Source organism: Amborella trichopoda, chromosome 6 (genome assembly GCF_054954075.1).
Source record: "Amborella trichopoda isolate Santa Cruz 75 chromosome 6, AtrichopodaSantaCruz75HAP2 v2.0, whole genome shotgun sequence".
NCBI lineage: Eukaryota > Viridiplantae > Streptophyta > Magnoliopsida > Amborellales > Amborellaceae > Amborella > Amborella trichopoda.
The window spans coordinates 14,041,713-14,057,201 of NC_142341.1; positions in this window are offsets into that span (position 1 = coordinate 14,041,713).

Here is a 15,489-nt window from a genome sequence, read left to right on the forward strand (position 1 = left end):
GAGAGAGAGAGGTGCTTGTTTTTATCGAGAATCTATGTTAAATATGCCTGAATCCTAAACACTATGGTTTTCGGGTGCCATGGCATTTAAATGGAGAAAATCATTCTTCTGCCTGCATCGAACCGCCTTCCCCTACTGTGGGGAGGCTTTTGTTTGCTTTCCCCTACCATGGGAGGCTTTTATTTGCTTTCCCCTGCTATAGAGGCTTTTGTTTGCTTTCCCCTAATATGGCCCATAGCCTAAAAAAGCTCATGAAAATATTTACAGCTTTGGACAACGGTTTTCAGGCCTTCTAGAGGCTTTTGTTTCGCCATCTAATCCTTAGCTCATGAAAATATTTACAGCTTTGGACAACGGTTTTCTTTGGAGAGAGAGGGCAGTCTTTTTTGGGAACTCAAATTTTAAAAATCTGGTGATAACGAAGTTTGGACTTCGCTATTTTGGGAGTGCAAGATGTAACTAATGAAGAACTAAAATTTTAATTTTATTTTCTTAAACTAATCATCTAGTGATTCTCTAGTGTACATCGGAGAAAACAATTCCTTACTAGCTCTTTTAGCCAGAGAAAGTTAATTTGCAATGTGTGCTTGGACGTAATTTTCGTAATAATTTATTTGAATGGCACAAGGAAAGTTTTCTGTATAAGCAGGTGCATGAGTCTATGTTATTTTTCAATAGGATTAATAGTTGAAATGGGTGGAGGTTTGTATAAGTTTGACGCCATAATCAATCAAAATAAGGTGCACTTCTGAGAGATATTTCAGTGCTGGAGATCCATGTGATGGTATGAAAATCTCTCTAATCATGAAATTTAAAGCTTCGAAAATAGTCGAGCCAGATTTACTGTTACTCGAAAATCTTAAAAATGGACATTTTAGATAATATGTTACAATTATGTTTTTGAAATCTACATATCTCGTGATCAAGATGATCAAATGGACGTTTATGGTTATCAGAACATACCTTTCCAGTGCGTTTGAGGTGCGCCACACCTCTATATTATAGCACCTTAAAAACTTTTCCTTGAAAGTATCTTCAACCACCATAATGTATTATTCCTTAGATTCATGAATTTGCTACTCTATAATTAAAGTTCATATGGACCAAGGATAAAAATAGATGATCCAATTTAAAGAAATTCTAAATAAATTATTTATAGGGTTAAAAATTAGTTGTTTTGGTTGAAAATATAAGTGTGAAATTAGGATAAAATGTTCATTTCCAAGATAGAATTTAGAAGGGGACACAATACAATAAATGTACTCGAGTCTGACGGATCAAAACCCTATCCTTTTAAATATGGGTGCGGTTTGTATGAGGTTGAGGCTCTAAACAATCAATGTAAGGCAAAATCTTTGTGATGGCCGTAAATTTTTATTTTCATATCTAATATAATATTTAAAGCCTAAAAAATAGTGTTGATCAAGTTGATTTATAAATATTTGAAAATATTAAAAATTGACGGCCCAGATAATGCATTCCAAGATGCAGTATTTCCCAAAATTGAAATATATATTTTTCACATCTAAACATCTCGAGGTCGAGATGATTGATTTGAGATTTTTCCGACATCGAAACAAATAATACATTGCTAAGTCCCAATCCTAAGTCCTTGGGCTGGGATGAGACTATCTAAGAGCTTCACCGCCTTAGCAATGTATTATTTGTTTCGATGTCTAGGCTTTAGGGAAAAAGTAATACTCCCAATCCTAAGTCCCTGGGCTGGGTTGGTATAGATAATGTGATATAAAATACACAATGTCTATTTTCAAGCATGATCCACAACATCTATGTCAGTAGAACTTCAAGGCCTAAACCTAGTTTCCCAAAGTATTTCCTTTATTTGTCATTGAGAACTACCATGATTTCTCTTAATAGAAATCTTCAATTCTAAATTAGTATAATATTAATAGTGATCATATAAATATTGCTAAAAATAATAATTATAATATTGCAATGAATATTATAATAATTTACAAAATAATTAGAATCATAATTCAATATTTTGGAAGCTGACACTCAAATAAGTAATTCAGGGATTATATATTACAATAACAAAACTATAATCAAAATTTTCTAATACAATAGTTATTTTTATGTGCACATTATGGCAATAATATGAATTATGTATTATTAATATATTTATCTTACTGTTACTAAATATACTTATAATTATATATGGGAAAAGTTTATATAGAGCCGAGGGTCTAAACAATCAAATTGGAGCCTACCACAAAAATTTCGCTAAAAGAGGTTGTTTTGATGCCCAAATATCCTCAAATTGATTATCTTGACATCAAGATGTATGGATATAGAAAAAAATGGATTTCAAAATTTGAAAATAATGTATTTTGTAATGTATTTTTGGAACGTCAAGTTTTAATATTTTCAAGTTTTCATAGATCTGTCGATCTACACTATTTTTGAAGCTTTAAACTTTATAAATAAAGATGAAAATATGTTTTAAGGCTATCATAAAAATTTTCAATATTGAAACCACATTTCTCGACATGATTTAAAAGCAGGCTCTAATTTGATTGTTTAGAGCCTAGGCTCTATACAAACTGTACCTTTTATATATTCTTGATTTTGTTATATAAATAAAGGAGAGATATACTTCTATTTGTCTGATTTTGATTGAGCACAACAGCATGCATCTGGGCTTAGCACCTACCTTTTTCTATTTTGAGATATATCACAGCGCAATCCTTAAATATTTCCATTATTTATGATTTATGAAATTTAAGAAAAAATCTTACTTTACTATCAAAATCAAGAAATGATTCGGTATATAGAAATTCTATGCTTGAGTCCCTCTTTTTTACAAAGTATAATGTATTTTAATTTAATTTAATTTTTTAGACATTGGATGAAGCTTGAGTTTGGGGAATTTGATACTTCTCAGCATCTCACATATGTAAAAAATATCAAAAAAAATTTTAAAATAAATAAAATGACCAAAATAGTTCTAATTTTTAAAATTTTAATTTAATTTGTACTTTTTAATATTTTTACCAGATTGTTACAAGAATAATTACGAATGCCCAAAATTTGAATGTATTATACGGAAAAGAAAAAAATCAAATACAAGATTCACTATAAAAAATAAGACTTCAGTGTAAATATAAGACCATTTAACATATATATATATATATATATATATATATATATATATATATATATATATATATATATATATATATATATATATATATATATATATATATATATGTATATTTATTCATTTATTTCGCTTACCTCATGACCCATAAATCAAAATCTGATGATATCCAATAATGTGAAGTGTTTTAGGTGCTTTTATCGACCTCCTTAAACTCGTTCAAAAGGTCAAAGGTGTTTTAACCATAGTTAGCAAGTCGAGAAATAATAATATATCGGCGACTCAAAACATTAATAATAAATCTGTTTTATTAAAAGTCGAAGAATACAATCGGGCAAAAAATACGGATCGCTAAAAAATAAAGTAAGGTATAGAATCATGAATATTTCGGATTTTGGTTTAAAAAAAAGAGTGAAAAAGTCGGATATGTAAAGATCACATTATATAGAGTAATGATTTGCAGTTTTTTTTATAGATATATTAAAGTCATTGAACAATAATTTTATTGTCTTACCTAGTGTCATTAGAGTAATAATTGACAATTTATTGTCTATCCTTTTGATAAATCTAGTGACAATACTTATTCTATTTTCATAACACAAATCATACTATATATTTATTAGGAGCATAAAATAAAATAACAACAATAATATTAAATATAAAAACTATATTGGTAAATAACAAGAACTGTAAACCAACATGTAGATTAATGTTCAAAGAAAAAACCAAGAAATACCCTATTTATAGGATTGCATTTAATTAAAACTAAAAACAAAAACTCAAATATGTAAAAATAGTGATCCATCCACGTTGTATACACCAATGAAATGGAAAAATAAAAATATGCAATAAAACTTTTCTATGCATAAAAAAATCAACAAAATATTTAAGTAATTTCAAATCTCACACAAAATTCCTATCTACATGAATCTTCAGGATCATTGAAGATCTCTCTTGCTCATTATAAGGATGCTCTACATTTAAAGAAAAAAAAAGATATTTCATTGAATTACTTTTATTCTAACTCTACCAAGTATTTTGATCTATATGATTGTTTTGATATCATATTTTTTAGAGAATATATTGCGTACACTTTTTAAAAGGAAGTTATTGGTGAAATGTGTTATAATTTTTTTGTTAAATTAAGATTTTTAATGTAATTCCATTGCTAATGTGCTTATCTTTCAATCAAATTCAATAATATTAAGTTAATGAAGAAATAAAGTTACATGAGAGAGGTATTTTTTTAAATTTTTTTTTGAAAAAAGATAAAATATAGATTTATATCGATTCCATTAAAAAAATGTTGTGGTTTGCATACAAAAAAATCCAATTAAAGCTCATCTCTAGATTTTACCATAAATACAATTTCGATATAAAAAATTCTTAGGATAGTTTGAGAATCTATTTTCATCTCTAATTATAAAATTTAAACTCTAAAAAATGGATGGTCCGGATAATATGTTGCACGATACACTATTGCGCGGACTTCGAAGTCTTGTTTTTCTTTTTATATCCATACATCTCGAAGTCGAGATGATCAATTAGATATTTTTCTAACATTCAAACAACTATGATGAATTCTTGAGATCCCTTATATAAACATTTTAAGGAAAAATGTTTATATACAACGAGGCTCTTAACAATCAAATTAGAGCCTACCTCAAACATTTGAGTAGAAGATATTATTTTGATGCTCAAATATCCTCAAATTGATCATCTCGACATGAAGATGCATGGATATGAGAAAAAGAAAATGGATTTCAAGTTTTAGAAATAATGTATTTTATAACGTATTTTTGGGCCTAATTTTTAAGATTTTCAAGTTTTGATAAATATGTCGATCTACACTGTTTTTCAAACTTTAAACTCTATAAATAAAAATGAAAATATGTTTCAAGCCTATCATAAAGATTTCCTATATTGAAATCACATTTGACGGCACTGTTGAAAGGCGGGCTCTAATTTGATTATTTAGAGCCTAGGCTCTACACAAACAGCACCCTTAAAAAAATGGGAAAGTTACGAAAATCCCCCTAAAATGAATTTTCTATTAATTTATCCCCACCCCAATTTTTCTTCACACTTTTTTCCCCCAGAAAACCTTTCCTCGCAAAAACCCCCCCATGGTAAAAAGTTCAGAATGTTTGGATAGAAATACCCTTCCCGTACAAACCAAATCAATACGCGAAACCTAAGTAACGTAGTGCAGGAGCGTAGTATAACAATGCCGGAGTAAAATGTCAAGCCACACTGCAGGAGCGCGGTGCCATACTACCGGAGCACTACGGCACTAGAAACTCCATTACCGGAGTCGAATGCTGAAGCATTCAGTAATATTGTCGGAGCGATGTTCAAACATTGCCAGAACCCTTGGTGTCCTAAACTATTGTCGGAATGAACATAATGAATGTCGGAGAGAGTAAATGTACTGTCGGTGTCACACCCCAAGAATTTACAATACTGATATTTCTAAGATGTGACAGTCAAAACATATATACATCTCTTGATAGGACAAATTTACACTGACGAATTCTTACAAAGTAACAAAAAAAAAAAAAGTTTAGACACAACTACAATATCTTCCAAAGTTGCCCTTGACGAGTACTCAAAATGAATCCGTAGTTATCCTGAAAAAATGTTTACCATAGTTTGATGAGTTTGGCTACTCAGTAAGTGATCATCATAATCCTAAAAATAATCACGATTGAAAGATATCAATATTTTCCAAAATGAGATCTATTAACAGAAATGCATCAACAGTTTCACTTTCAATAAATGTATAATTAAGTATAATCCGTGTAATTGAAATGCTTATAACACTTTTAACGGCAGTACATAATTCAAAGGATTTCACAAAATACCCTACTGGCGTCCCAAGTAGGTCACCTATATACCCCATCAGGCTCCTGATGGGTCCACTTAATCCCTATCGGCGTCCCAGATAGGTCCACTTAATCCCTGCAGGTCCACTTATACCTCACCGGCGTACCGGATGAGTCCACTTAAACCCTACCGGCGTCCCAGATAGGTCCACTTATACCTCACCGGCAAACCGGATGAGTCCACTTGCATACTTAAATTATTTCTAAATCTCTTTAAACATTCGAAAGCAGCAATATCATGTACTCAACATATCACTGAAACCATTAATATGAATTTCACTTAAACCATTAATAACAGTCACTCTCTATAATATTTCAAAAATAACCAATCAAATATTTTGGGCTCAAATTTAGAAAGGTAGCAGTTTGTAAAGGCATTCTACCATAATTGCCAATTTAATATGTATAGAAAAACTCTTATAAAAATTCAAGAATACGGAATTATCACAATTTATGGAATATCAATTCACAATTAAACATTTCACAACAATACTATAATCAATTGCAAAAATGTCAATTTTTAAATAATAAGGCAGTCATTTGCACATGAATTTTACAATGTCTAAATATTCAAAACAGTAGAAAGAAATGTCACAATTTTACTAAAAGCAGAATTATCACATTTATTTCTAACAATAGACAAGAAAAATAAATAAATTTATTTTTCTAATTTACAGCATTCAAAATTTCTAACATAGATAAAATATCACAATTTTTATTAAAAAGATTATTTTTCAAGATAATGAGGTCACGTGCGCATAAAATTTATCGCGCCTAAAATTCATGATAATAAGCAGATATAATTATTTCATTTTATTTTTAAAAAGAATGGATTATTTTTCGAGACAATGAGGTCACTTACACATAAAACTGATAAAATGAAGATCCTAGACGGAAATACCACTATTTATTAAAAATAGACTATTTTTCAGAAAGACGATGTCACTTACCCACAATTATTTGAGAGGGAGCTTCCGATAAAAAAATTCGGTTCGAGAGAGAAGTTCACTGTGCTTCGACCAGGGAGTGAGATCTCAAAATTTTGTTTTAGGGTGGGAGTGCTCACATCCCCTATTTAAATTCTTATAACGTATTATTATATTGTTTTATTACGCTCTACCTCATACCTGAGGTGTCGCGTTAAAAGCAGACTTTTATCGTACGAAAACCACGTCCGCTAAAGGACGTTGCCAGCTGCAAGCAGCAGGAGGCAAAAGCAGGCAAAAGAAAAAAAAGTAAAGGCAAAGGCAAATCTTTTGAAAATAGTGATGGTCCTCAAGGACCATCATATTCAAACAGAACATCACCTATTTAAAAGCATATTTTCTCCTTTTTTTTTTTTTTTTTTTTGAAATTTTAGGATTGTTACAGTCGGAGTGCAGTCATCCGTCGTCGGAGTGCTGTGGCTCCATAAGCATCATTGCCGAAGGGTGGTCCACCATAGCCGGAGCGCTGTGGCTCCAGAAGCTCCATAGCCGAAGCATGGTCCACCATAGCCGGAGCGCTGTGGCTCCAGAAGCTCCATTGCCGGAGCGTAGTCCACCATCGCTGGAGTGCTGTGGCTCCAGAATGTTCATTGTCGGAGGTCTTATGTTGGAGCTTTGTCAAGCATCACTGAAGCGTTGTGGCTCCAGAAGCTCCATTGCCAGAGCGTGGTCCTTCAACTCCAGAGCGCCAAAAGCCTAGAAGGTTAGCTGTCGGAGCACGTACACCAAGAGAAGAAGCACGTACACCATTTGCTGGAGCGTTTGTTATATCAAGGCGTTGTCGGTGCGCTTGGCGACGCTGTCGGAGGGCGTGGTGGCGTTGCCGGAGCATGTGGGATGCTGCCGGAGCCAATTTACATGCTGTCGGAACCAATGTTGATGCTGCCGGAGCCAATGTTGACGTTGCCGGAGCGTATAGTGATGCTGTTGGAGCCTATGGTGGTGTTGTTGGAGTGTGTGGTGGCACTGCTGGAGCGCACTTTACAGACCAAATTTTTTTTTGCAAATTCCACAATTGTAAAGTACCATAAATTATTAAGTTATTGCAAATAACTGTTATTTTCTAATATGGTCCTTCTGTCTTGCCACAGTTACCGAACTAAAGATACATCCTGTAAATACACCAAAACTTTGAACTCGAGTCTCATACTTAAGCTTCAACTCCCAAGCAATATATTTTAAAATCTCAAGCAATATAATAAGAGCTTCCAAAACATAGCTTAAGGTCACAATATATTTGCATTCCTTACAAGATAAACACATCAAACTCGGAGTACAGTAATTGACACTAATTTTAAGTCAATATCCTTTAAGATAAAATAACATAACTGTGAATAGAGAAGAAGCCAGACACATTGCTTCATGGGCAAGTACAGTAACTCACACATCAAACTCGGAGTACAGTATCTAGGCACATTGCTTCATGGGCTTGGCCCATAAATGAGATTCACTAACTTAACAAAAATATGGGTAACAAACGCATAGGTTCACTTTATTAGAATGATGTATAAAATCCATGAATATATGAAATCACGGAGCTCAATGTCTATAAACCATAGAACACAAAAGTTACCCATTGCATGATGCCTTAATCAAGATAATCAACAAAAATGAACAAGAAGAGTAAACTTTGAGGGGAAAAAAGAACTTAAAGAAGAAAATAAGATCAGAGTAGAAGAGATCAAATCGAAAAGAACTCGCATCATATAACAAATTTACATCGTAAAAAAAAAACACAAACTCGAACATGAAGACTTCCTCATAATTGAAAAGGCAAGTATAACATTTGTCTCAAATACACATATCCAAGAAAAAAAAAAGAGAGAGAGGTCATTTTCTCCGCCTCAATGCTTTTATTGGCCAACTAAGAACACTCTTTCCCCTCACATCAGGTTCCTTGTAGGCATTCCCATGTCTTCGCGACCGAAAATTCCACCTTGATTCCTCTTTCAACGCCGACGCTTGAAAGTGATCAAATTTTTTCTTTGTTCTTCTCTCGTCATCCTCTTCTCCATCATCATCCTGTTCTGCCTCATCATCCTCTTCTCCATCATCATCCCCTTCTCCATCATCATCATCTTCTTCGTCATCATCATCTACTTCTCCATCATCATCCTCTTCTTTTCTTTCACTTTCACTTCGCACATCTCCACCCATAGTCCGTGCTGTTCCTCAGCACCTGTCTCTACAGTAGTGCTATTCAATAGCAGATCATGAGCCGCTTGTATGTAACACTTGGATTTCCTGACTAATACTTCATTATTAAATGCAGCTTGTAACAACTCTATACAGGTATGTCACTGCAAGTATAGAATGAAAAACAACAAAAATGACCATTAGACATATTTTTCATAATTTTAAGGTGTAGTAAGACGATAAAATAAAAATAAATATATAATAAATAGTATACCAATTGGCCTGTTGAGGGTTGTATATGGGATTGGCCTGCAAAAATTTGTACATGAGATTGCGACTACAACAAGGGGCGAAATTGGGTTTTTTTTCCTTGCGTAAACATGTTGTACCAGGCCATGTACTCTGCTATAGGTACTTCACCAGATTTATCTATGACTGCCTTAACAACATGACGTTCTCGTGCTTACCAATCTTTTATCTACCTACCTAATTCTACAGTCCAATCTGTGGGGTGCATACCGACCTTTTCTCTCCTATTCCACTTGGGTGGCATAACATGAATACCTTGCAACTTTTTAAATTGTCGCATCACGCGATTTGGCATATAATACTCTACAATATTGAAACTGATGAGGTATGATCGACATATGTAGTACTCTGCAATTTCATGCGACTCCTCAGATGGTTGCCAAGTCACCTAAACAAATAAGCATGAGACGTTATCAAATATCTAACCACAGATTGGTTATCTACTAGATTATAAGCACATAAGCAAATAACTAACCATATCAAACGAGATGTTATCAAATGAGACGTTTTTGTGGCATGTTTGTTTCTTCCACATACAAGCCTTAGGCATTCCTGAGCTTATGACCAATGTAGGCTTGGTGGCTAGAGCTCGAAAATGCTCATAGATCCAACACTGTAAAAGAAGTAAAAAGTAAGAAGCCAAAGAGAGTGGAAATTGTAATATTCTAAAATTAAATAATAAAGAGAGTGAGAAATATCTGTAGTAAGGTCGCTGACCAACTAAAATGATTATTTTCCCCACCGGCGACTTTAGACAATGAATATAAAAAAGCAAGTGCTATGCATACTTCCTTGCCTTATCAAAATTTCGAAACAATTGCAAGTATATTGATAGCGTCGATCCTTTAGATGAGTTGTCAAATATAGTTGTGTCGCCTAAATAAAGGAGATATGCTTGTGAGTGTTGCGTGAGTTGTAATTTGGTCTGCTTTTTTGGTAGTTGGGCGAATCGATTCCTCAACCATATATATTTAAGACGCATCAGTTACAGGCTCACCTGTCACGGGTATCCTTAATATCTGCCATACATCGTATAAGGTTGGAGCCATTTCACCAATGCTTAGAAATGCAGTATTCGTGTCCTTGCACCATTTCCCTATAAATGCCCTCCTTAGATTGCGATCGATACGCGATACCCCAATATCCATCAATGGGCTCAACCTTGTCTTTTGAATTAGAGGTATCTGTCGTTGATCGATCTTCCATTTTACTAGGGCTTGAGTTGATTCGTCAATACGAAGTACATTTCTCTCCTAAAATGAATAATAACAAGAAATTGCAATAGTCAATAACAAGAGAAATACTTAATCAATGTAAATCATTAACTAAAACAAATAAACCATCATACCTCTTGCCTTTGAGCTGATGAAGAGGATGGCTCCCATGTGCCTCTTAGTTGTTCTGGGTCTTGCATTGCTAATTCTATTTTCATAATTGACATAAAAAATAACCACAAGTAGCATATCCAATAAAAAAAGAGATAAAACAGTTGCATATCTAATAAATGAATCTCAAATATATGTGCAATGAGACAGATTTGTATATAGAAAACTTAAGAAAGAAAATGGGTTAGCAATGTACAAATGGAAAAGAAAGAAATAATCAAAAGTAATTGAGCTAAAACCTAACATAAGAGTGGTAAGATGAGTATAGCAATGTACAAATCAAAACATAGCTATAATGTTAATATGCATGCAAATGGTAGGCTTCAAACCCATTAAAACAATCTTACAATAGAGTTACAAATTAGGCAACGGGAAACACTTGAGAAAGAGATGAGTCATACTCATGAGAAAAGAGAAAACACAAATCAGCAGCATATCCAATAATAAAAAGAGAGAAAAGTTGCACATCGAATATATGTATTGGCAAAAATATATGCATTGACAAAATTTTCCACAAGTGGGTGCTACAATTTAAAAAGACAAAACAAAAAACATAACTAAAACAAATGCTTTCAAGTGGGTGCTTTACAAGTTGCCCTGCTGTGACCAGTTCTTTTGCACTTACTACATTGAATAGGTCCCACAGGTAGTTCCTATGACTCGATGCACTTCTTTTTAGGTCAGCCAAGGGGCCGTCTTTAGTGAGGTAGAAGTACTCTTATTCTATCTGGAGGAAGTTGTCCATGCATACAGCCATATAGATCGATCAAGGTAACTGGCATGATAGGAGATGAATATGTTTCATGAAACTTTTCAACCGTGGAATAGTCTTCACAATATTCAACGGGATTCATATTCATCCATTGAAGGCATTTACAAGATTGTTTGCAGGGCAAGCCCATTATTTGCCAACTCCAGCATTCACATTCTCGTGCAATTATATCTACCTTATAAATCATGCGATCACCCTTTGTTTCAAACGCTGCTCCACTTGATACAGTGACGCTAACAGAAAGGGATTGCTTTATGATCTTTTTGAGTTCATTTTACGTGTGAGGGGTAAGTGTTGTACTCCATGTTTTAGTTTCCAAGCTTCGGGTGGCAATTAGTTTCATGATTTGTCTTCTAATAAAGTCAACACACTGAAGAATTGACATATCTCGTGCTTCTAGAATCCACTTGTTATAAGACTTAGCCACATTAGTAGTTTCTTGATTATATCGTTAACCCCTGAAGAGTGATGTGGCCCAACGGTCTGGCGATGCTTCCATGAACCACTTGAATTGCGTCCTAGAAATTGACCTAATTTCATTCATCTTCTCAAAATACTCTTGTGACCTGTATGCTCTACATGCTCCTACAAAATATTTAACAACTGCCTTCTTAATATCATTATGTATGTCTTTTGCTTCTTTCTTGAAATTCTCCACTAAATGAAGTTCACAGAAGGCATGATGGACATTATAAAAAACTTAACAAACAATATCGACTAGGCCAAGGTGTCTATCGGACAAAAAAGTAATTTCACGATCTATCCTAATAGCAATCTTTAGAGATTCCATAAACCATACCCATTTGTCGGTACTTTCGGCATCCACAATAGCGAATGCAACAGGAAGCATTTGTTCTTCCCCATCGAGTGAGTTGGCAACAAGTAAAGTTCCAAGGTATCATGCTTTCAGTGATGTCCCATCGAGAAATATAAGTGGACGACATCCACTTTTGAAGCCATGTATTGCGCCATAAAAGCTTATAACCATTCGACGTAATCTGCTATCTTGTCATACTTTTCATGTCGCATAACTACTAGGATTCGTCTCAATTACATGATTTATATATACAGGTAACTGGTTGTATGCCTCTTCTTGTGAAGCGTATATGTCTTTGATGGCCGTTTCTTTCCCTCACCAAGCCCTGCAATAGGGTATTTGTAGCCCATAATCTCGAGACAAATCATTCATGATTTCTTTAGCTTCATAATGTGCAGTGTCACTTAATTTATCATTGATTAAAGATGCAATAAATTTTTGTGACGCTCTTCTCTGTACATCATTGCTTGTCCCAATATTACATGAGTGTTCTCTTTTTCATGTTTTGATGCTAAAAACATTCGTCTTGCCTAATTTCGAAGCATATATTTTCCATTTGTATCCATCACCCTTGCATTTTGCTCTTATGAGGTACCTCTCATTTTTAACAAGACAGTATGTGAAATGGTGGGCTATAACAAACTTGCTAAGGACTTCTCAGAAGTCATCTAGAGATTCAAATTGTTGCCCTATATCGGTAAGTGCATCCTCCCATGAATTAAGCAACCTTGGTGCATTGCTTTGTTTAGAACTAGATAGCAACAAATTAGATCTAAGAGGGGGCATGACCTCTTCGAATGTCCTATTATTAGGTGAAGTACTTCCACCCCTTTGTTCACTCTCATCAAATACATAAACGAAGAGATTATTCTCTCTTTTATGTGTATTCAACATCCTCTCAATATCATCGTCAATGAATACATTTACAAAAAATCTTCTACTTCCTAAGACAAAATACCTCAATGATACCAACTGAATATCTAGCGCGAAACGCTCTGCTATGTATTTTCACAGGTCATCTAACCTAGTTCTACTTTCAATCATAAATGTACATGCATCACCACCAATGTAATCCAAAGTCCCATCAACATTTGATTGAACTTCTCCACAAAAAATACAATAAATCAATCTGCTATCACTCATTTTATTTTGTCTTGCACAATATTTATAATAATTTACACCCCACAGTTAAACAAATCCAATGATTATCTGAATACAAAACTAATGACTTTATGGATATAAACATAAAAACGGTCATAAGTATCTTGTCATTTAGAGGGCAATTCCTAGATTATGTAGTTGAAAATACAAGTTCACATACCTCTGATAAAATAACTATAACTTTCAAAATATAAAGAATTGTATCATGAGATTTGGTTCTTTGAAAGCTAGACTCATGGTCTTATTTTGTACTTCCTCTTTTCAAATAGTTATCATTTGCAAGTATCTTCAATCACAAATAAGAGTGGCATCAACAACAATCAAATTAATGAAAAAGGTTATTAGGTATAAATGATGAAGATGTGAGTGAAAATGTCAATGACAAGGTCAAATATTTTCTCAAAAGAAAAAATATTATTGGGGAGGATTGTCAGCTACATATTAAGGGGTAGCATAGAGCCTTTAGTACAAATTACCATCTCAAAATGTAACTTTAATTGGGGTGAGGAGTTTTTTAGGGTGGGTCAAGTGTTACTTCAAAGTAGGACAATTCTAGTTCATATTGTTTCGTTTCAAGGTAATTTTACTCATAAACTGATAGGAACCACAAGTTGTTTGATAAATCCTCCAAATTTGATACTAGTGCACCTACCCAAATAGCACATATTCGTGCAAATTGTCAATGACAAATCAAATGCAACAAAAACAATGACCCAACAACACATTTGTTGGAATTTATTAAACAAATCTGCTCTAATTTATATGAAATTAAAATAAATAAAGATTTACCTTAGATACCGTTGATTTGGGGTAAAAATTGAGCTCGGACTATCCGGTAGGGTGGATTTGGGGTCAAAATCGAGCTCGGGCTATCGGGTGGGGCTGATTTAGGGTAAAAATGAGGCTATCGAGTAGGGTAAAAATGAGGCTATCGGGTGTGGTTGATTTAGGCTAAAAATTGGGCTATTGGGTGGGGCTGATTTGAGGTAAATGGGGGTTATTGGATGGAGCTGATTTAGGGTAAAAATGGGTGGGGCTGATTTGGGGTAAATGGGGGCTATTGGGTGGAGCTGATTTAGGGTAAAAATGGGTGGAGCTGATTTAGGTAAAAATGGTGAGGTGGGGTTATGCCGTGAAAGAGTGCGTTGGGAGAGAGCTCGGTCGTGAGAGAGGGCATGGGAGGGACTCGCGCCAGTGAGAGCGTGAGAGAATGTGTGGAGGAGGGAGCTCGCATGTCACGCTCCAAGAATTTACAATACTGATATTCCTAAGATGTGACAGTCACAATATATATACATCTCTTGATAGGACAAATTTACAATGGCGAATTCTTACAAAGTAACAAAAGAAAGTTTAAGCACAACTATAATATCTTCCAGAGTTGATCCTGACGAGCACTCAAAATGAAACCGCAGTTATCCTGAAAAAATGTTTACCATAATTTGATGAGTTTGGCTACTCAGTAAGTGATAATCATAATCCTAAAAATAATCATGGTTGAAAGATATCAATATTTTCATAAAGGAGATCTATTAACAGAAACTCATCAACAGTTTCACTTTAAAAAATGCATAATTAAGTATATTTCGAATAATTGAAATGCGTATAACATTTTTAACGTCAATGCATAATTCAAAAGATTTCACAAAATACCCTACTGGCGTCCCAAGTAGGTCACCTATATACCCCATCAGCGTCCTGATGGGTCCACTTAATCCCTATCGGCGTCCCAGATAGGTCCACTTAATCCCTATCGGCATCCCAGATAGGTCAACTTATACCTCACCGGCGTACCGGATGAGTCTATTTAATCCCTACCGACGTACCGGATAGGTCCACTTATACCTCATCGGAGAACCGGATGAGTCCACTTGCATACTTAAAGTATTTCTAAATCTCTTTAAACATTCGAAAGCA